Genomic DNA, 23,868 nt, shown 5'->3' with positions numbered 1-23,868 from the left:
AACCTACTTTTATGCAAATTAAAAAAGCAATAAATCAGTATAACGATAAACTTTTACGGTGTAAATATGATAATAGGTTTGTAAGATATATATAAAAATAAATAAATACGAAGTAAACTCGAACAGGTTTGGTTCATCAGCAGTACAACATCCATCGCAGTTCAAAATATTGTGTTTAATAGGAGACTTTTACAGTAATACAATGTCCTTGAGATCTATATTTTGAATTGTAGTAATCTACCACTTGCCACTCACTCTTATAATACCCAAAATTTAATCTGCTGGGAATATTTTGCAGTATTGCACAGACATTATTCATAGATAACATATATTACTACAAATATAAAAAAATAGTGTCGTAGTATATGCAAAAAAATACAGTATAGTAATATTTGTGAATACAAAAAGGGATATACTAAATATAATATACGTACATACTACTCCAAAATATTGCTTAAAATGTAAACTACTTCACTTAGAGCATTTGGAATCTAAACCTAACTGTTTGTAGATTATTAAAATTATTTTGGTATTAAATGTCCTCCGTTTATTTATTCCTTAACATCTGGAAATATTTCAAGAAGCTGTTCATAATTTATAAATTTTATATGCATTAGAAGCATTAATATCACGTTAATGCTTATGATGTGGGTCATTATACAAATAATTTTAATTATTTCTAAGGCTAATATAAATATGCACATGTGATTGCATCTACGAATGAGATTAGGAAAATATTTGACCTATATAAAATTTTTTTCCAAAATTTTGCCACATGTAATTAGGCATTTATTCAATTGAATGTTTATTTTTATCAGAAAAGCCTGAAATTTTTGATAAAAAATTAATACGATGGAGAGATGGCGCCACTGCATCGTTGAAAATTAGTCTTTGTTTTTTAATAACAACGTATTTCAGCAGGTATAAAGTCAATATTCATACAATCAGCGATACCTAATCCTAAATCTTCGCAAAACCGAGAATAAGTAAGACAAAAGTTATCGATCATTTTGCAACAGTATATTTAAACGTGTTGTCTGGCAGAACGTCTGTAATATACACGTGTGTGTTTTCGTTTCACGTGCTTTTAGCATTCTCTACTGGGATTTTGTAGTTACTCTAAATAAATAAATAACTACATTTGTCCACGCTCTACATTCGACCATAAAACGGTCTTAATTTATTTAAATTTTAATGAAAAATTGATTCGTAGCTTTGTCATTGAAATATTTTAATAAAACCCTAGACTGGTAATAAATAATCGTAACACAAAAAATATTTTTACAACGAAGCTCTATATAAGAAACAATAATTTAAGCGGAAAAAGTAATAAAAGCATTTCTAGTGAATGTTATATTTAATTATTTTGGCGTTGTATTTTTGTTTATTTTGAATTTCGCGCAAAGCTACTCGAGGGCTACCTGCGCTAACTGTCCCTAATTTAGCAGTGTAAGACTAGAGGGATGGCAGTTAGTCATCACCATCCACCGCCAACTCTTGGGCTACTCTTTTACCAACGAATAATGGGATTGACCGTTACACTATAACGCTCTCACGACTGAAAGGGCGGGCATATTTGGTACGACGGGGATTTGAACCCGCGATCCTCAGATTACGAGTCGAACGCTTTAACCCACTTGGCCATGCCGGGCCCAGTTACTGAGTTTAATTCAGTTTAATATATGTAACATATATTCTTAAATGAGTATTGCGCAGGTTCCGCTTGTTCTCTAAACAGGCCTCGTTGTATTTTTATTATAAATAGCACATCTTCAAAAAGAAGGATTTCAATTCGACTTATAATTCCATACCCTGTTGTATCTATATATACAAACAATGCTCAAACTCCAAACATGGTAAGTTAAACGAGCTTTAAATTGTTTACTGTATCAATCAATGAATTTCTAAATATTTTACTACTCGTGTTCGAGTGACAAAATAAAACTCATATTGAACATTAAAGCCGTGGGGGTGTTATAATGTGACGGTCACATTCGTTGGTAAAAGAGTAGCCCAAGAGTTGGCGGTGGGTGGTGATGACTAGCTGCCTTCCCTCTAGTCTTACACTGCTAAATTAGGGACGGCTAGCACAGATAGCCCTCGAGTAGCTTTGTGCGAAATTCAAAAACAAACAAAACAATATATATATCAATGCAGAAACACCAACAAATGATGATATATTTATATTCAATGGGTCTCACGACATTTTCTAAATATCATTGTGAAGTTAAAACAAAATCCAAGGAATTTGAGCATAATATGAATGACGTTTATTTTAAGACAGATAGAACTAATGGCAGACTACTCTCCCTGAGGTAATAAATACAGTACGACTAAACTTTTCAAAATAAAAAATTCAAGAGCCTTTAAATACAATTTTTCTACGCTTCTCACACAGTGGTGCTCAAAAGTGAATGAAAAAGCGTTCCTAGAAGTATCTATTTTTATGCGTAGTGAATGGTTTGTGTTTTATTGTATTTAATGCGATAAAAAAGTCTTAAAGAATTCGTTATTTGACTAATAACAGTGATTGCAGAACATATTATCTCTGTAATTAACATATTTTGCTCTGAAATGTCTATTTTTCAACCATTTGTAACACAGGAATAAAAATAAAATTGTTTGTTATTTTTATTCATCTAAAAGTATATTAAATCTAAACTATGAGTATTTTTCTTTATTTTAACGATATTTTAACCAATATCTTCAACTTGAAACCCTTCTCATTGTTACTGCCAAGTCTTCCAGTTCAGTTATCTCTACTTCATTGGTCATTTCCAAGTTTTATTGAGAAACCAAAACACTCCGGTCGACTATTTTTGTAGCTGTCATTTTAATTAAAAATTGAAAGCGTGAATTGAAGATATTATTTAGAATAGTTATGTTTTAAATCAGGTGTTTGTGCGACTTTCTATCGCTAATAACACAAAATATATAATAACATTATAATGCTAAATTAAAACTATTTAATAATAGTTTTATTTCTGCAAATATCCACTGTTTGATTTTGTTCCTTATACCAGTTTTCCTGTATTTCGTGGGATGACCCTCCAGTGGCACAACGGTGTGTCTACGGACGTACAAGGCAAGAAACCCAGTTTCGATACCTATGGTGGACAGAGCAAGCACGAATAGTCCATTGTGTAAATTTGTGCTTAACTTCAGAACAAACAATCAACTTCGTGAGTTAAAAACTATTTAGATTCTTAAAATTATCAAATTTTACCAATAGAAATATTAGCACTGTTTTTTTTTTTATATTTCCATGACTATTTATCATCATATTATTTCCTTCATTATCAAAAGAATAAAAATAACTGTAAAGTATTATACATCTTCTTTAATAGCCTATTTCGTCAAATATTTCAACATTGGCATTTATCTGGATTTACAGGATTGCTCTAGATTTAAGTTAAGAAGCAGAAAAATCGCCTTAGATGAACGCTATTTGCGTTCTCTGTAAGTGAGTGTTGATTCTAAACTTTATTATAAGTGACTCAGTGCTACCTTAATTCTTCCGTAATCAGACTGTATACGAGCTTGTTAAAGGTTCATTAGCATCAATTGAGACACTAGTATTGCATACCACCTTTAAAGGTGAATTTTCAACAAATTTAATAATTGCCTTAAAAACTGTAGTTTGGTTAGGTATAATTCCCGTGTGGTTGCCATATTTTTAAAAACTTTAGTTTTAAGTAAAAATAAAACAAAATATGCGGGTCCTCGAACTCAAGTTCCTCTCGGTCGTTCGGCTGTTTCCGTGACGTTTTACAACTATTACGTAATAGTTACCAAACACTCTTCGTTGCGTGCCGACCATTTTGTTCCTTTCAGTGCTGGTGTTTTATGTAAATCTATCGGTGCTTTTCTCGGATTACATACTTTATGAGACTATTTTTTTTCTTGGTATTGAAATCCTGTATAGGTTTCACTAGGCAATGAGCTCCTAATTTTGCTGACTACACAGGCTGGCAAAATGTCTCTGTTCAGTTTTCCTAGTCTTTTTCCATATCCACCTGACAAATCTGCGATAAGCTAAGTATCTATTTAGCCTGAAAATGCAAAATTACAAACTTATAACTTTAGTAGAAAGTCACTCTTCTCTCCTAGACATTTTAAAATTTTACAGATATTGTTTTAAATCCATACATGACCATTTTATAAATATGAGGAGACTATTTTCAAAATCAGTCAGCTTGCAAAATAATATTATTAAAACCAAAATTATACTGATGATTGGTAGAAAAACTTGAAAACAAGAAATATGTGCAACTGAAACAAACACCTCAATGGGCTTTGGAAATATTGATACACTTGAGATGACTAAAGTAGGATCATAGTTTTGGATAAGCAGTATCTTTAATTGTAGGTTAAACTCAAATATACTATTATAGGTTTTAAGTTTATCTTAAAAAATACACACTCGTGACTTGGCTCCTCATCACCGAAGGGACCATTCAAGTCAAGAAATTCGTAGTATGATGTTTCCAAGACATCGATATTCAGGCAATTTCCAATAAAGCCTCGAGTCTGGGCAATGCATTCTTCATCTTTTAATTGATCTGACACCTTGTATGAGCGACAACAAACGCACTCTCTCCTGGTTGGCATCTGCTCGCATAAACCACACATACACCTTGCACAAACATACGGAATATCTCGTATAAATTATGCATTTATGGTAAATATTAAATTAACTATTGAGACTGCTATATCTAGTTTGATTTTATAGACAGATTTATGACGTATAATTGAAATTCATTTTGTTACGAGTCATAAATATCCGGTACAATGATTGTGGAAGGGCCGAGTATTAGTTACCATAGTCGGCAAAGTATAAACAAATAAAACCCAGTCTGTGATACCAATAATTTAAATACATCAGACAGGTTTCGAGATGCTTAAAATTGCACATAAAATAATACAGACCATATTTGTTGTTATGACTTAGGCTTACCATTCTTTCACTGGAGGTATGACCGACCCGCAACCGACCTGGGTATCAGTATCACTCACAGTTCCGCTACTCTCGCTGGTGGAACTGTCCTCATCATTAGAACTTGTCAGATCTGTGTCAAAAGTAACTGTTCTAGGTTCGTTCAGAGTAGGTTCGAATTGATATGGCGCTACTCGACACTGTTCAGAACACAAAGTCAACACAGATTCCGCCTCTGTTTCTCCGTATGCACTGGCCATGTTTATTTACATTCAACGCGCTGGCGTTGGCAGTTTGTTTGGCAAATATTACGTCACAGTACTTTTCCTAGCGGCAAACGTAAAAACGTTCGGATTGCCGCTCGGAAAGGGCTTTTTCTACACCAAGTTCTATGTATCATTTATTAGCACATATTTTTTATAAAAAATGTAAACCTACAAAATTAATCAGTATGAGTAGTTCTTTTGACTGCAAAGTTTTCTTTTTTCTGTAAAATACACCTTTAAAACAATTTTTTTGTAATTACACAGGCCTGCGATGGTTTTATTGAAATTTTTACATATTCTGCAGCAATTCCTGTATACTGAATCCGAAAATGTCCATTTTTTTAGATCACGTACACATTTTTCATGAAAGGTAATATACACTTTTATATAAGTGGACCATTTTCACTGAAATCGGGTCACATTTTATTCTTGCTTAAATGTTGATAAACGCTGGTTATACAGTTCTCTAGAGTCTAGACCAATCGCGATGTAAGTCTTATCAATCGTTCTACAATCCAAACATAATAATAAAAAAATGTTCATAATGGTACGCAAAAGAATAGTTTGATCTAAGTAAATGTTTTTTTTTCCCCTTCCAGATTTGTAAAAAAAATCTTTACGTGATAGAATAAAAATAATTATTATTTTCGGAATCCACGTAGCTCAATTATTAAAAAGCTGTTATTAAAACCAAAACAACTGTCATGAAGTTTAAATTCGCAGGACTGTGTTATTGTAGACCTAAGTGTTCTTTTTGTTAGAAAATGTTGCTTTTTCTATGCTGAATATATATTCGAAGTGAATCTTTATGCACTTATAAAACAAAATATATTATTTACCAAGAGCTTGGAATGACACTAAACAAATTTTTATATGTCGAAGTGTAATAATTGGAAAGCGAATCTCTTTCCTGTAGTGTTTCAGCTATCTTTTCACCCAAGTAAATTTTGAGGTTGCCACTTGTACAATATATCAACTCCTCAATTATACACAGTTATCTTAGTTTGTTAAAACTGTTGCCAATGTGCATAGAATTACATCATCGATCAAAATAAAACTATTTTTCATGGGTAAATTCCATATAAATTTGACGATGAGCTTCCGATACTAGCCTGTATGCTTTGATAATAGCTGCTTTAGTCTTATCATAATAGGTACAATCTTCTAGAGGAATGGTGGGCAGCTCCATGGCCACTGGCCGTATGTGGCCAGCTCGAGTGTAGGAATCAACTTTTTCTATCATTTATTTTTAATCGCAAATTTGGTTAGCAGCAACTGCACTGCCGTATGTCATCGCTAATGTCGCGCGCTTCATTACTGCTACAGACTCTGCTCATTTTATAATGTCAATCTGGTTTAGCTGTTTGTTATCGAGTGTGCGTTGTTTTGTATACGCTTGCAAACATATTTTTATTCTGCAACTTTCAAGTGTTTAAATATATTTTGTTTTTAATCCCATAATATGGATAAGTGGATAATTCGAAAGAATACAGGTGATGGTAAACACTCAGAAAATAAAGACAATTTAAATGATTCTGGCATGATTTCTTCTGAAAAGAGAATGGCGCGTGACTGGAAAAACATGAAACGAGAATTTAATGAAAGTTGGGAGTTGAAATTTGCATTTGCAGTGAATGAAGTAAATAATAAACCAGTGCGTCTTTAGTGTAACAAAGTTTTTAGGAATAATAAAGTTTATAACTTTAAGCAACGCTAACAATTTTTACAACGAATTTGATGTAAAATTTCCAGTTGATAGCAAAAACCATATGAATGAAATAAGCTATCTGAAAGCAGAACTTCATAATAAAAGGTAGGCCTAAAAAGATTTTTATCATCGATAGAACTAGTTACGTTAGATTGGTATAAAGTAGATTGGATTCTAGCTCAAATTAAGAAATCGTTTTCTGATGCTGAACTACTAAAAGAAATATCGATTGTCGTCATTGAAACTCTGTTGGAGAATTATGATTCAAAACTAAAAGATGATTTTCTTCAAAAGATAAATAATTTGCAATTAAGTCGAAGAACAATTGTTCGCAGAATGGTAGAGTTAGCGAAAGACATAGAAACTCAGTTGTTTGAACAACTAAAAGACTATTTGCATTTTTATTTAGTACTAGATGAGTCAGCAAATGTTAGTGACACTGCACAGCTGATACTTTGGATTCGATATATAATTTCAGATCTTCAAGTAAGGGAAGAAATGCTTGGCCTTTGTAGATTACGAGATCAAACATGTGGAAAAACATTTTGAAATATTTCTTGAAATGCCAAAAAAATTCAATCTGGATTTAAAAAAAAACTGGTTTCTGTCACAACAGACGGTGCTCCCGCCATGACTGGGGCGAAATTAGATTTGTTTCTCTTTGAAGCAGCATTTAATTGAAAATAATGTGAAGTCCACGCTGCCATCTTTCCATTGCATTTTGCATCAGGAAAATTTATGTGCTCAGATGTCTAAAAGTGATGAATTGAAAAATGTGATGGACATTGTTTTGAAAATTGTGAATTATATTAGAAGTGGAAGATCTCTCATCCATCGACAGTTTGTTGAGTCTTTGAAGAAAATCAGTGAATATATTTTGATGATCTCACTGATTTAGCAAATGTAAAATGGTTAAATAGAGAAAAAGTCTTGGAACGACTTACTTTATTATTTCCTCGAATAAAAGAGAATCTTGTTGAAAAAGGTAAGATTGAAAATTTTTCTGAAATTGAAACTTTGTCCCTGCAGTGTGATTTGCACTTTCTGTGCGACATGATGATTCACTTAAATAATTTGAATGTGAAGTTTCAGGGAAGAGGTAAAACAATAAGCGAGCAATCACAGTCTATTCATTTAAGCTAAACCTCCTTGCAAAAGAATGACTTGACACATTTTGCAAAGTTGATTAGTTTTCTAGAAAATAATAAGGGCTATAATTTCTCTGATGCTAATGATGATCTCTCAAAATTTATCTCAAAAATTTGGATCAAGCTACTTCGAATTTATAAATTAGAAAATGATATTTTAATTTATGCATGATCTATTTCGATTTGACTTAGGAAATTTTAGTGAAAAAATTACATCTTTGTGTCTTTGGATAAGTGTGGATTTGAGACGAGATGTTTATCCTGCAAAGTGTAGAACACATAAAAGGTAAACACAAATGTTTTATTAGAGAGATGTGGCTCACTATTCTGATAAATGAGAGTCTTCCAAATTTAAAGATAGCAATTTCAAAATTATTTTCCATGTTTGGATCTATATGGGTGTGTGAGTCAACATTTTATATGCTAGATTTTCTGAAGTCTAGATACAGATCCCGGCTTACTGACATAAATTTAGAGGCAGAGCTAAGATGCTCATTGACCAAAGATATTAAGCCAAATTTCACTAATCTTGTTGATGAAAACCTCTATCAATTTTCACATTGAAGGTTAGTTGGAATGCAATTATTTTTTATTAAGCTAACATCTTTCAATATTGTTTTTGAATAATATGGCCAACGTTGTTTTCATTAGCCACAGTTCGGCCACTATGAAAAATAAGTTGCCCACTCTTGTTCTAGAGAGAGAGAGAGCAGCAAAAGCTTCTTGTGCTTTACCACATAAAACACTTTGTAACAATTATGACCATTTCTTGGTGCATCATTCTATGGTTTGGGCAATCTTCTTAAATACTCCTCAACTTAAATAGTGGTACTTTAACATACTGATTGAGTTCAAATTGTCATTTTGTCTTGGTCGATCGAAGTTGAGTCAAATTTCTTTCTCGGCTTCGATGCGAGCTTATTTTTTTCTCTTTTTCGGCTTTTATACCAGCTTGTTCAGCATCGACACCTTTATTTTCTTTTTGAGCTTTGATACAGGCTTGCTCTTTTCGGGCTTCCATACGTGGTTGTTCAAACTCGATTTTCTGAGACTTAGCAGAATTTCAAACTTATCTTTATCAATGAACTGTGGATTGGCTAGTGAAGACACCAGAACATTCTCCTAATGCTTCCTCAGATAACAATTTATTATCGACTAGTATTTCAATAATACGTTTTTTTAGTTCATTTTTCTCATTGATTTCTTATCTTCTAATTTTAAAACTTTCTCATCTTCGAGCAATACAGTTTTGTTATATCTTATTATCTGTCCAAGGGACGGTTATTCCAGAAAACCATAATAATCAGACATCATCAAATCTTGCTCGAATTGATAAATATAAATATGACTATGATTTGAATTTGAATTTAGATGGAATTTTGTCTATGATTCAGATTTCGAACACGAGCACCCAGTTTATTATCTTACTATTATGATTTATTCCAAACGAGTATCTGATTTTTTATGCTACTTATTACGTTTTCAAATAATTTGAAACTTAGTTTAATTGTAATACAAGCTTAGAAGTTAATTGAATGTTGGTATGTATGAAATGTATAACAACTGCCAACTAATTTGATACATGCAGTTTTCTCTTTAGCACAAATAAATTTTAATATACAAATAACAATACAGTTTAAATAACGTTTATTACAAATAATGATTTACATACAAAAGTTTTACAAACTAACTAACAATATCGGGTCTCTATCTAGTCCAGAACTGAATAATTCACAAAGTTCACGATGAGTGAATGAATTTTGAGTTGATACCGGTACAGTTCGCATAATGGCAAGCTAGACAGTAGCTTTAGTGAACACACTGAAGTTTTGCACAGACAAAAAATCTAATATTTTCGTAGAAGTACTAACTTCACAAGTTAATTCAATGAAGTTAAACTGTTTATAATGTTCGAAATCTATAAACGTTACTTGTCAAATATCTGTAGTTTCCCAACTGATAAGCATTTACCTTTGTTATAGCTTCCTAGATTTATACAGGATGTTCAGAAAGTCACTATGCACTTACATCTTTATTAATAGACATGTTCCAATATAGAATACAGGAGGTAAATATGAATGACAATTATAAACAATGTTGAAAGTGATCCCCGTTGGCATCAATACAGGCCTGGATCCTTCTTATTTTGTTTCTAAACACCGCTATCAGTTGTTGGCTTGAAATAGACTGAATGAATGCTGTTAAAATATGATTACAAAACTGCACAGTGACTTTCCAAACACCCTGTAGTATGCCAATTGCTCCAAACCAACAACATTAAAGTGTCTCTTTGCGCGTCGATTTATAAACTTTAGGGCGAGTTCCTCGAACGTTCAGTTGGCAATAATACTGGCTATCACCACTATTCTACATACACACATAGTGCATTGTTGATTCTTAAACTCGAAAATCTATAAATCTAGAGAATAGGTGAGACTTTCGCAATGCATACTTGACAATGTACATTACATACATTTTTAAATATATGTTAAACTGAAACACATATAGATATTAAAATGAATATATAGTAGTAAATCAATAATTTAAAAAAAAAAAAAGTACATACTTGAGGGATTGACACACTTTGATAATAAAGTTTAAGAAATGACCTTCACATTTTAGGTGCCCCCAGTAGCAGAGCGGTATGTTTACTGACTTACAACAATAGAAACCGGGTTTCAATACTCGTAGTAGACAGAGCACAAATAGCCTATTGTATAGCTTTGTGCTCAATTCCAAACAAACAAACAAACACATTTATGTTAACCAACGATTCGCCTTTGCGGCTTCTTCCCACGTTTCCGGAACATCTATCTGTCATTGTGGATTGAAATTCACTTTATTAAGTTTTTTAATTTTTGGCATTTTGTAATTATTTATAATATATCACAGCATTGTGTGACTATAAAAAATTTCATATATTGTCATCCAATTCAAATTTTATGTTTCAAAAAATCATAGTGAAAACAAAATTAGTAATATTTGATCAAAACATTTTACACGTACCAAAACTGTTGAGTTAAGAGTGAAAGAACCTGCTACATAAAGATGTGGTGTACAAAAATAGTCAAGCTGTATAAAAATATAAACTCTGCAATAATGTAAAGCAAAAGTGTTGATGCTTGTTCTACTTGTAACATTGTTAGCTTATTGATCTAATAGTTACGCTTGTTTGTTTGTCTTCCAATACTCGTGCACAATTGTACAAATGCTATCATTTCTATCCGTCCTTTATTCTAAACTGTCTAACTATATGGACGAATCCTCGTCACACCAAACATGCTCGGCCTTTCAGCCGTGGACGCGTTATAATGTGACAGTCAATTCCACTATTCGTTGGTAGAGAGTAGCCAAGAGTTGGCGGTGGGTAATGATGACTAGCTGCCTTCCCTCTAATCTTGCACTGTAAAATTAAAGACGGCTACCGCAGATAGCCCTCGTGTAGCTTTGCGCGAAATTCAAAACAAACCAAACCAAAACCATATGGAAACCAGATAGTTATCAGCACCACACATAACCATCACCACATATAGGTGTAACTTGTCTCACCAAAAAGTTGGATTTAATCATTAATCTTTGAAACGCACACTCACTGTCCCGAAAATCAGAACTCGAAATTTTCTTTTTATGCAGCGACACAAATTCTGAACCAGGATATCCACAGTCATTCTCACCAATAAACCATATTCGACCCAAGTCAAAAGGATTATTGCATTGTTAGATTGAATAAAAATAAAATGTTTGCGTATGAAATGGCAATAAAAGTAAGTGAAAATAAGCTTATTAAGGTTAATAACTGAATAAACATTCGATGTCGATCATATCCAGTGTATTTTCCATATCATAACTTTAAATAAGTTACATTTTGAAAGACGCAAGATCGTGCTTTCTGGATACCTCAAATGTTTATTCCCTAAGGTTGTTTATGTAATTGTTAAACACAAAGTTACATAATGGTCTATTTGTTCGCTTTCCAAGGTGGGTATCGAAATTTAATTTGTAGCATTATAAGCCCTTGAACTTACATCTTAGTTACTGAGAGGACACCTTTAATTTAAGTTTAACACAAATTTAAAAGTAACATTGCGACCTTCAATTAAACTGAATGCAACCGCAAATGCGTCAAACTAACGTGGAACAGAATGTCTTCTCTATCGCATAAATTATAAACTCAACAATGACACAGTAATAAAAAAAGACCTTGGGTTAATGTGAATGTATATTGTTACGATGTGTTACCGTGACGTATAATACGTAAAAAAACAAGTAAATAACAACTTTGTAATTTTATAGATATATATTATAAAGTGAAAACACAAAATTAAAATATTAACTTACATACGATAATTTATAAAGAAGTACAATACAAAAACAATCAATCTTTCTTAGTAGATCCATGCAAGAAATGTCTCTCCAACTCAATCACTTCAAACATTGTATGTCGAAATTTAGCTTCACGTTGTACATTCAAAGTTGAAATTCACGCTCGATGGTCAGTTACAAAGTTCACTGTTCCAATGTCAATTACACTAAAACTTGTGATTATTTTCAAAAACGATCTTCAACAGAGAATCTGTTTGTTTATTTTTGAATTTCGTGCAAAGCTACACGAGGGCTATCTGCGTCCCGACAGAGAAGCTACAAAAGTTAAGACTAAACCTCAAACTTACTAACTCTGTAGTCATTATATCATCGCCCCCACGGAATTACGAATTAAATGACGAGAATATTTGTTTGATCGGATGGGAATTCGAACCCATGATCCTCAAATTGCGAGTCAAGCCATCTATACAGGTCAGGCCCCATTTTAACAAATTTGATTGAGAAGACAAGGTTCCTGGTTCACGAGTTCGTCTGAATGTTGAGTAAATAATAATACTCAGTTTATTTTTTAGTTCGTTTGTGTTTAAGCACAAGATGTTTTCTGTGCTGTGCCTATCACGAGTATTGAAAGCCGATTTTTAACGCTCAAAGTCTTCAGACATACCAACGTGTCACTGGGAGTTCTGAATACTTCGCATTAAAATGAACAATTGATACTGCACGAGTAATACTTGACCCGGCATGGCTAGGTGGTTAAGGCGATCGACTCGTAATTAGAGGGTTGCGGGTTCGAATCTCCGTCGCGCCAAATATGCTCGCCCCTTCAGACGTGGGGGCGTTATAACGTTACGACCATTCCCTCCGTTTATTTATTCCTTAACATCTGGAAATATTTCAAGAAGCTGTTCATAATTTATAAATTTTATATGCATTAGAAGCATTAATATCACGTTAATGCTTATGATGTGGGTCATTATACAAATAATTTTAATTATTTCTAAGGCTAATATAAATATGCACATGTGATTGCATCTACGAATGAGATTAGGAAAATATTTGACCTATATAAAATTTTTTTCCAAAATTTTGCCACATGTAATTAGGCATTTATTCAATTGAATGTTTATTTTTATCAGAAAAGCCTGAAAATTTTGATAAAAAATTAATACGATGGAGAGATGGCGCCACTGCATCGTTGAAAATTAGTCTTTGTTTTTAATAACAACGTATTTCAGCAGGTATAAAGTCAATATTCATACAATCAGCGATACCTAATCCTAAATCTTCGCAAAACCGAGAATAAGTAAGACAAAAGTTATCGATCATTTTGCAACAGTATATTTAAACGTGTTGTCTGGCAGAACGTCTGTAATATACACGTGTGTGTTTTCGTTTCACGTGCTTTTAGCATTCTCTACTGTGATTTTGTAGTTACTCTAAATAAATAAATAACTACATTTGTCCACGCTCTACATTCGACCATAAAACGGTCTTAATTTATTTAAATTTTAATGAAAAATTGATTCGTAGCTTTGTCATTGAAATATTTTAATAAAACCCTAGACTGGTAATAAATAATCGTAACACAAAAAATATTTTTACAACGAAGCTCTATATAAGAAACAATAATTTAAGCGGAAAAAGTAATAAAAGCATTTCTAGTGAATGTTATATTTAATTATTTTGGCGTTGTATTTTTGTTTATTTTGAATTTCGCGCAAAGCTACTCGAGGGCTACCTGCGCTAACTGTCCCTAATTTAGCAGTGTAAGACTAGAGGGATGGCAGTTAGTCATCACCATCCACCGCCAACTCTTGGGCTACTCTTTTACCAACGAATAATGGGATTGACCGTTACACTATAACGCTCTCACGACTGAAAGGGCGGGCATATTTGGTACGACGGGGATTTGAACCCGCGATCCTCAGATTACGAGTCGAACGTTTTAACCCACTTGGCCATGCCGGGCCCAGTTACTGAGTTTAATTCAGTTTAATATATGTAACATATATTCTTAAATGAGTATTGCGCAGGTTCCGCTTGTTCTCTAAACGGGCCTCGTTGTATTTTTATTATAAATAGCACATCTTCAAAAAGAAGGATTTCAATTCGACTTATAATTCCATACCCTGTTGTATCTATACATACAAACAATGCTCAAACTCCAAACATGGTAAGTTAAACGAGCTTTAAATTGTTTACTGTATCAATCAATGAATTTCTAAATATTTTACTACTCGTGTTCGAGTGACAAAATAAAACTCATATTGAACATTAAAGCCGTGGGGGTGTTATAATGTGACGGTCAATCCCACTATTCGTTGGTAAAAGAGTAGCCCAAGAGTTGGCGGTGGGTGGTGATGACTAGCTGCCTTCCCTCTAGTCTTACACTGCTAAATTAGGGACGGCTAGCACAGATAGCCCTCGAGTAGCTTTGTGCGAAATTCAAAAACAAACAAAACAATATATATATCAATGCAGAAACACCAACAAATGATGATATATTTATATTCAATGGGTCTCACGACATTTTCTAAATATCATTGTGAAGTTAAAACAAAATCCAAGGAATTTGAGCATAATATGAATGACGTTTATTTTAAGACAGATAGAACTAATGGCAGACTACTCTCCCTGAGGTAATAAATACAGTACGACTAAACTTTTCAAAATAAAAAATTCAAGAGCCTTTAAATACAATTTTTCTACGCTTCTCACACAGTGGTGCTCAAAAGTGAATGAAAAAGCGTTCCTAGAAGTATCTATTTTTATGCGTAGTGAATGGTTTGTGTTTTATTGTATTTAATGCGATAAAAAAGTCTTAAAGAATTCGTTATTTGACTAATAACAGTGATTGCAGAACATATTATCTCTGTAATTAACATATTTTGCTCTGAAATGTCTATTTTTCAACCATTTGTAACACAGGAATAAAAATAAAATTGTTTGTTATTTTTATTCATCTAAAAGTATATTAAATCTAAACTATGAGTATTTTTCTTTATTTTAACGATATTTTAACCAATATCTTCAACTTGAAACCCTTCTCATTGTTACTGCCAAGTCTTCCAGTTCAGTTATCTCTACTTCATTGGTCATTTCCAAGTTTTATTGAGAAACCAAAACACTCCGGTCGACTATCTTTGTAGCTGTCATTTTAATTAAAAATTGAAAGCGTGAATTGAAGATATTATTTAGAATAGTTATGTTTTAAATCAGGTGTTTGTGCGACTTTCTATCGCTAATAACACAAAATATATAATAACATTATAATGCTAAATTAAAACTATTTAATAATAGTTTTATTTCTGCAAATATCCACTGTTTGATTTTGTTCCTTATACCAGTTTTCCTGTATTTCGTGGGATGACCCTCCAGTGGCACAACGGTGTGTCTACGGACGTACAAGGCAAGAAACCCAGTTTCGATACCTATGGTGGACAGAGCAAGCACGAATAGTCCATTGTGTAACTTTGTGCTTAACATCAGAACAAACAATCAACTTCGTGAGTTAAAAACTATTTAGATTCTTAAAATTATCAAATTTTACCAATAGAAATATTAGCACTGTTTTTTTTTTTATATTTCCATGACTATTTATCATCATATTATTTCCTTCATTATCAAAAGAATAAAAATAACTGTAAAGTATTATACATCTTCTTTAATAGCCTATTTCGTCAAATATTTCAACATTGGCATTTATCTGGATTTACAGGATTGCTCTAGATTTAAGTTAAGAAGCAGAAAAATCGCCTTAGATGAACGCTATTTGCGTTCTCTGTAAGTGAGTGTTGATTCTAAACTTTATTATAAGTGACTCAGTGCTACCTTAATTCTTCCGTAATCAGACTGTATACGAGCTTGTTAAAGGTTCATTAGCATCAATTGAGACACTAGTATTGCATACCACCTTTAAAGGTGAATTTTCAACAAATTTAATAATTGCCTTAAAAACTGTAGTTTGGTTAGGTATAATTCCCGTGTGGTTGCCATATTTTTAAAAACTTTAGTTTTTAAGTAAAAAATAAAACAAAATATGCGGGTCCTCGAACTCAAGTTCCTCTCGGTCGTTCGGCTGTTTCCGTGACGTTTTACAACTATTACGTAATAGTTACCAAACACTCTTCGTTGCGTGCCGACCATTTTGTTCCTTTCAGTGCTGGTGTTTTATGTAAATCTATCGGTGCTTTTTTCGGATTACATACTTTATGAGACTATTTTTTTCTTGGTATTGAAATCCTGTATAGGTTTCACTAGGCAATGAGCTCCTAATTTTGCTGACTACACAGGCTGGCAAAATGTCTCTGTTCAGTTTTCCTAGTCTTTTCCATATCCACCTGACAAATCTGCGATAAGCTAAGTATCTATTTAGCCTGAAAATGCAAAATTACAAACTTATAACTTTAGTAGAAAGTCACTCTTCTCTCCTAGACATTTTAAAATTTTACAGATATTGTTTTAAATCCATACATGACCATTTTATAAATATGAGGAGACTATTTTCAAAATCAGTCAGCTTGCAAAATAATATTATTAAAACCAAAATTATACTGATGATTGGTAGAAAAACTTGAAAACAAGAAATATGTGCAACTGAAACAAACACCTCAATGGGCTTTGGAAATATTGATACACTTGAGATGACTAAAGTAGGATCATAGTTTTGGATAAGCAGTATCTTTAATTGTAGGTTAAACTCAAATATATTATTATAGGTTTTAAGTTTATCTTAAAAATACACACTCGTGACTTGGCTCCTCATCACCGAAGGGACCATTCAAGTCAAGAAATTCGTAGTATGATGTTTCCAAGACATCGATATTCAGGCAATTTCCAATAAAGCCTCGAGTCTGGGCAATGCATTCTTCATCTTTTAATTGATCTGACACCTTGTATGAGCGACAACAAACGCACTCTCTCCTGGTTGGCATCTGCTCGCATAAACCACACATACACCTTGCACAAACATACGGAATATCTCGTATAAATTATGCATTTATGGTAAATATTAAATTAACTATTGAGACTGCTATATCTAGTTTGATTTTATAGACAGATTTATGACGTATAATTGAAATTCATTTTGTTACGAGTCATAAATATCCGGTACAATGATTGTGGAAGGGCCGAGTATTAGTTACCATAGTCGGCAAAGTATAAACAACTAAAACCCAGTCTGTGATACCAATAATTTAAATACATCAGACAGGTTTCGAGATGCTTAAAATTGCACATAAAATAATACAGACCATATTTGTTGTTATGACTTAGGCTTACCATTCTTTCACTGGAGGTATGACCGACCCGCAACCGACCTGGGTATCAGTATCACTCACAGTTCCGCTACTCTCGCTGGTGGAACTGTCCTCATCATTAGAACTTGTCAGATCTGTGTCAAAAGTAACTGTTCTAGGTTCGTTCAGAGTAGGTTCGAATTGATATGGCGCTACTCGACACTGTTCAGAACACAAAGTCAACACAGATTCCGCCTCTGTTTCTCCGTATGCACTGGCCATGTTTATTTACATTCAACGCGCTGGCGTTGGCAGTTTGTTTGGCAAATATTACGTCACAGTACTTTTCCTAGCGGCAAACGTAAAAACGTTCGGATTGCCGCTCGGAAAGGGCTTTTTCTACACCAAGTTCTATGTATCATTTATTAGCACATATTTTTTATAAAAAATGTAAACCTACAAAATTAATCAGTATGAGTAGTTCTTTTGACTGCAAAGTTTTCTTTTTTCTGTAAAATACACCTTTAAAACAATTTTTTTGTAATTACACAGGCCTGCGATGGTTTTATTGAAATTTTTACATATTCTGCAGCAATTCCTGTATACTGAATCCGAAAATGTCCATTTTTTTAGATCACGTACACATTTTTCATGAAAGGTAATATACACTTTTATATAAGTGGACCATTTTCACTGAAATCGGGTCACATTTTATTCTTGCTTAAATGTTGATAAACGCTGGTTATACAGTTCTCTAGAGTCTAGACCAATCGCGATGTAAGTCTTATCAATCGTTCTACAATCCAAACATAATAATAAAAAAATGTTCATAATGGTACGCAAAAGAATAGTTTGATCTAAGTAAATGTTTTTTTTTCCCCTTCCAGATTTGTAAAAAAAATATTTACGTGATAGAATAAAAATAATTATTATTTTCGGAATCCACGTAGCTCAATTATTAAAAAGCTGTTATTAAAACCAAAACAACTGTCATGAAGTTTAAATTCGCAGGACTGTGTTATTGTAGACCTAAGTGTTCTTTTTGTTAGAAAATGTTGCTTTTTCTATGCTGAATATATATTCGAAGTGAATCTTTATGCACTTATAAAACAAAATATATTATTTACCAAGAGCTTGGAATGACACTAAACAAATTTTATATGTCGAAGTGTAATAATCGGAAAGCGAATCTCTTTCCTGTAGTGTTTCAGCTATCTTTTCACCCAAGTAAATTTTGAGGTTGCCACTTGTACAATATATCAACTCCTCAATTATACACAGTTATCTTAGTTTGTTAAAACTGTTGCCAATGTGCATAGAATTACATCATCGATCAAAATAAAACTATTTTTCATGGGTAAATTCCATATAAATTTGACGATGAGCTTCCGATACTAGCCTGTATGCTTTGATAATAGCTGCTTTAGTCTTATCATAATAGGTACAATCTTCTAGAGGAATGGTGGGCAGCTCCATGGCCACTGGCCGTATGTGGCCAGCTCGAGTGTAGGAATCAACTTTTTCTATCATTTATTTTTAATCGCAAATTTGGTTAGCAGCAACTGCACTGCCGTATGTCATCGCTAATGTCGCGCGCTTCATTACTGCTACAGACTCTGCTCATTTTATAATGTCAATCTGGTTTAGCTGTTTGTTATCGAGTGTGCGTTGTTTTGTATACGCTTGCAAACATATTTTTATTCTGCAACTTTCAAGTGTTTAAATATATTTTGTTTTTTAATCCCATAATATGGATAAGTGGATAATTCGAAAGAATACAGGTGATGGTAAACACTCAGAAAATAAAGACAATTTAAATGATTCTGGCATGATTTCTTCTGAAAAGAGAATGGCGCGTGACTGGAAAAACATGAAACGAGAATTTAATGAAAGTTGGGAGTTGAAATTTGCATTTGCAGTGAATGAAGTAAATAATAAACCAGTGCGTCTTTAGTGTAACAAAGTTTTTAGGAATAATAAAGTTTATAACTTTAAGCAACGCTAACAATTTTTACAACGAATTTGATGTAAAATTTCCAGTTGATAGCAAAAAACCATATGAATGAAATAAGCTATCTGAAAGCAGAACTTCATAATAAAAGGTAGGCCTAAAAAGATTTTTATCATCGATAGAACTAGTTACGTTAGATTGGTATAAAGTAGATTGGATTCTAGCTCAAATTAAGAAATCGTTTTCTGATGCTGAACTACTAAAAGAAATATCGATTGTCGTCATTGAAACTCTGTTGGAGAATTATGATTCAAAACTAAAAGATGATTTTCTTCAAAAGATAAATAATTTGCAATTAAGTCGAAGAACAATTGTTCGCAGAATGGTAGAGTTAGCGAAAGACATAGAAACTCAGTTGTTTGAACAACTAAAAGACTATTTGCATTTTTATTTAGTACTAGATGAGTCAGCAAATGTTAGTGACACTGCACAGCTGATACTTTGGATTCGATATATAATTTCAGATCTTCAAGTAAGGGAAGAAATGCTTGGCCTTTGTAGATTACGAGATCAAACATGTGGAAAAACATTTTTGAAATATTTCTTGAAATGCCAAAAAAATTCAATCTGGATTTAAAAAAAAACTGGTTTCTGTCACAACAGACGGTGCTCCCGCCATGACTGGGGCGAAATTAGGATTTGTTTCTCTTTTGAAGCAGCATTTAATTGAAAATAATGTGAAGTCCACGCTGCCATCTTTCCATTGCATTTTGCATCAGGAAAATTTATGTGCTCAGATGTCTAAAAGTGATGAATTGAAAAATGTGATGGACATTGTTTTGAAAATTGTGAATTATATTAGAAGTGGAAGATCTCTCATCCATCGACAGTTTGTTGAGTCTTTGAAGAAAATCAGTGAATATATTTTTGATGATCTCACTGATTTAGCAAATGTAAAATGGTTAAATAGAGAAAAAAGTCTTGGAACGACTTACTTTATTATTTCCTCGAATAAAAGAGAATCTTGTTGAAAAAGGTAAGATTGAAAATTTTTCTGAAATTGAAACTTTGTCCCTGCAGTGTGATTTGCACTTTCTGTGCGACATGATGATTCACTTAAATAATTTGAATGTGAAGTTTCAGGGAAGAGGTAAAACAATAAGCGAGCAATCACAGTCTATTCATTTAAGCTAAACCTCCTTGCAAAAGAATGACTTGACACATTTTGCAAAGTTGATTAGTTTTCTAGAAAATAATAAGGGCTATAATTTCTCTGATGCTAATGATGATCTCTCAAAATTTATCTCAAAAATTTGGATCAAGCTACTTCGAATTTATAAATTAGAAAATGATATTTTAATTTATGCATGATCTATTTCGATTTGACTTAGGAAATTTTAGTGAAAAAAATTACATCTTTGTGTCTTTGGATAAGTGTGGATTTGAGACGAGATGTTTATCCTGCAAAGTGTAGAACACATAAAAGGTAAACACAAATGTTTTATTAGAGAGATGTGGCTCACTATTCTGATAAATGAGAGTCTTCCAAATTTAAAGATAGCAATTTCAAAATTATTTTCCATGTTTGGATCTATATGGGTGTGTGAGTCAACATTTTATATGCTAGATTTTCTGAAGTCTAGATACAGATCCCGGCTTACTGACATAAATTTAGAGGCAGAGCTAAGATGCTCATTGACCAAAGATATTAAGCCAAATTTCACTAATCTTGTTGATGAAAACCTCTATCAATTTTCACATTGAAGGTTAGTTGGAATGCAATTATTTTTATTAAGCTAACATCTTTCAATATTGTTTTGAATAATATGGCCAACGTTGTTTTCATTAGCCACAGTTCGGCCACTATGAAAATAAGTTGCCCACTCTTGTTCTAGAGAGAGAGAGAGCAGCAAAGCTTCTTGTGCTTTACCACATAAAACACTTTGTAACAATTATGACCATTTCTTGGTGCATCATTCTATGGTTTGGGCAATCTTCTTAAATACTCCTCAACTTAAATAGTGGTACTTTAACATACTGATTGAGTTCAAATTGTCATTTTGTCTTGGTCGATCGAAGTTGAGTCAAATTTCTTTCTCGGCTTCGATGCGAGCTTATTTTTTTCTCTTTTTCGGCTTTTATACCAGCTTGTTCAGCATCGACACCTTTATTTTCTTTTTGAGCTTTGATACAGGCTTGCTCTTTTCGGGCTTCCATACGTGGTTGTTCAAACTCGATTTTCTGAGACTTAGCAGAATTTCAAACTTATCTTTATCAATGAACTGTGGATTGGCTAGTGAAGACACCAGAACATTCTCCTAATGCTTCCTCAGATAACAATTTATTATCGACTAGTATTTCAATAATACGTTTTTTAGTTCATTTTTCTCATTGATTTCTTATCTTCTAATTTTAAAACTTTCTCATCTTCGAGCAATACAGTTTTGTTATATCTTATTATCTGTCCAAGGGACGGTTATTCCAGAAAACCATAATAATCAGACATCATCAAATCTTGCTCGAATTGATAAATATAAATATGACTATGATTTGAATTTGAATTTAGATGGAATTTTGTCTATGATTCAGATTTCGAACACGAGCACCCAGTTTATTATCTTACTATTATGATTTATTCCAAACGAGTATCTGATTTTTTATGCTACTTATTACGTTTTCAAATAATTTGAAACTTAGTTTAATTGTAATACAAGCTTAGAAGTTAATTGAATGTTGGTATGTATGAAATGTATAACAACTGCCAACTAATTTGATACATGCAGTTTTCTCTTTAGCACAAATAAATTTTAATATACAAATAACAATACAGTTTAAATAACGTTTATTACAAATAATGATTTACATACAAAAGTTTTACAAACTAACTAACAATATCGGGTCTCTATCTAGTCCAGAACTGAATAATTCACAAAGTTCACGATGAGTGAATGAATTTTGAGTTGATACCGGTACAGTTCGCATAATGGCAAGCTAGACAGTAGCTTTAGTGAACACACTGAAGTTTTGCACAGACAAAAAATCTAATATTTTCGTAGAAGTACTAACTTCACAAGTTAATTCAATGAAGTTAAACTGTTTATAATGTTCGAAATCTATAAACGTTACTTGTCAAATATCTGTAGTTTCCCAACTGATAAGCATTTACCTTTGTTATAGCTTCCTAGATTTATACAGGATGTTCAGAAAGTCACTATGCACTTACATCTTTATTAATAGACATGTTCCAATATAGAATACAGGAGGTAAATATGAATGACAATTATAAACAATGTTGAAAGTGATCCCCGTTGGCATCAATACAGGCCTGGATCCTTCTTATTTTGTTTCTAAACACCGCTATCAGTTGTTGGCTTGAAATAGACTGAATGAATGCTGTTAAAATATGATTACAAAACTGCACAGTGACTTTCCAAACACCCTGTAGTATGCCAATTGCTCCAAACCAACAACATTAAAGTGTCTCTTTGCGCGTCGATTTATAAACTTTAGGGCGAGTTCCTCGAACGTTCAGTTGGCAATAATACTGGCTATCACCACTATTCTGCATACACACATAGTGCATTGTTGATTCTTAAACTCGAAAATCTATAAATCTAGAGAATAGGTGAGACTTTCGCAATGCATACTTGACAATGTACATTACATACATTTTTAAATATATGTTAAACTGAAACACATATAGATATTAAAATGAATATATAGTAGTAAATCAATAATTTAAAAAAAAAATAGTACATACTTGAGGGATTGACACACTTTGATAATAAAGTTTAAGAAATGACCTTCACATTTTAGGTGCCCCCAGTAGCAGAGCGGTATGTTTACTGACTTACAACAATAGAAACCGGGTTTCAATACTCGTAGTAGACAGAGCACAAATAGCCTATTGTATAGCTTTGTGCTCAATTCCAAACAAACAAACAAACACATTTATGTTAACCAACGATTCGCCTTTGCGGCTTCTTCCCACGTTTCCGGAACATCTATCTGTCATTGTGGATTGAAATTCACTTTATTAAGTTTTTTAATTTTTGGCATTTTGTAATTATTTATAATATATCACAGCATTGTGTGACTATAAAAAATTTCATATATTGTCATCCCAATTCAAATTTTATGTTTCAAAAAATCATAGTGAAAACAAAATTAGTAATATTTGATCAAAACATTTTACACGTACCAAAACTGTTGAGTTAAGAGTGAAAGAACCTGCTACATAAAGATGTGGTGTACAAAAATAGTCAAGCTGTATAAAAATATAAACTCTGCAATAATGTA

The 23,868-nt window shown here is 32.7% G+C and overlaps 1 long non-coding RNA gene across 1 annotated transcript in view; it reads left to right on the top strand.

Moving 5' to 3' along the window:
* Window positions 1-23,868, top strand: part of LOC143252791 (uncharacterized) — a 34,118-nt gene that overhangs the window by 1,485 nt on the left and 8,765 nt on the right. The window contains exons 2-3 of the long non-coding RNA XR_013029141.1: window positions 3,024-3,182; window positions 15,729-15,887. This is a non-coding gene — a long non-coding RNA (uncharacterized LOC143252791). The remainder of the gene's footprint in view (window positions 1-3,023; window positions 3,183-15,728; window positions 15,888-23,868) is intronic.

Source organism: Tachypleus tridentatus, chromosome 6 (genome assembly GCF_004210375.1).
Source record: "Tachypleus tridentatus isolate NWPU-2018 chromosome 6, ASM421037v1, whole genome shotgun sequence".
Lineage (NCBI taxonomy): Eukaryota > Metazoa > Arthropoda > Merostomata > Xiphosura > Limulidae > Tachypleus > Tachypleus tridentatus.
This window is presented reverse-complemented; position numbering and strand designations above follow the sequence as displayed.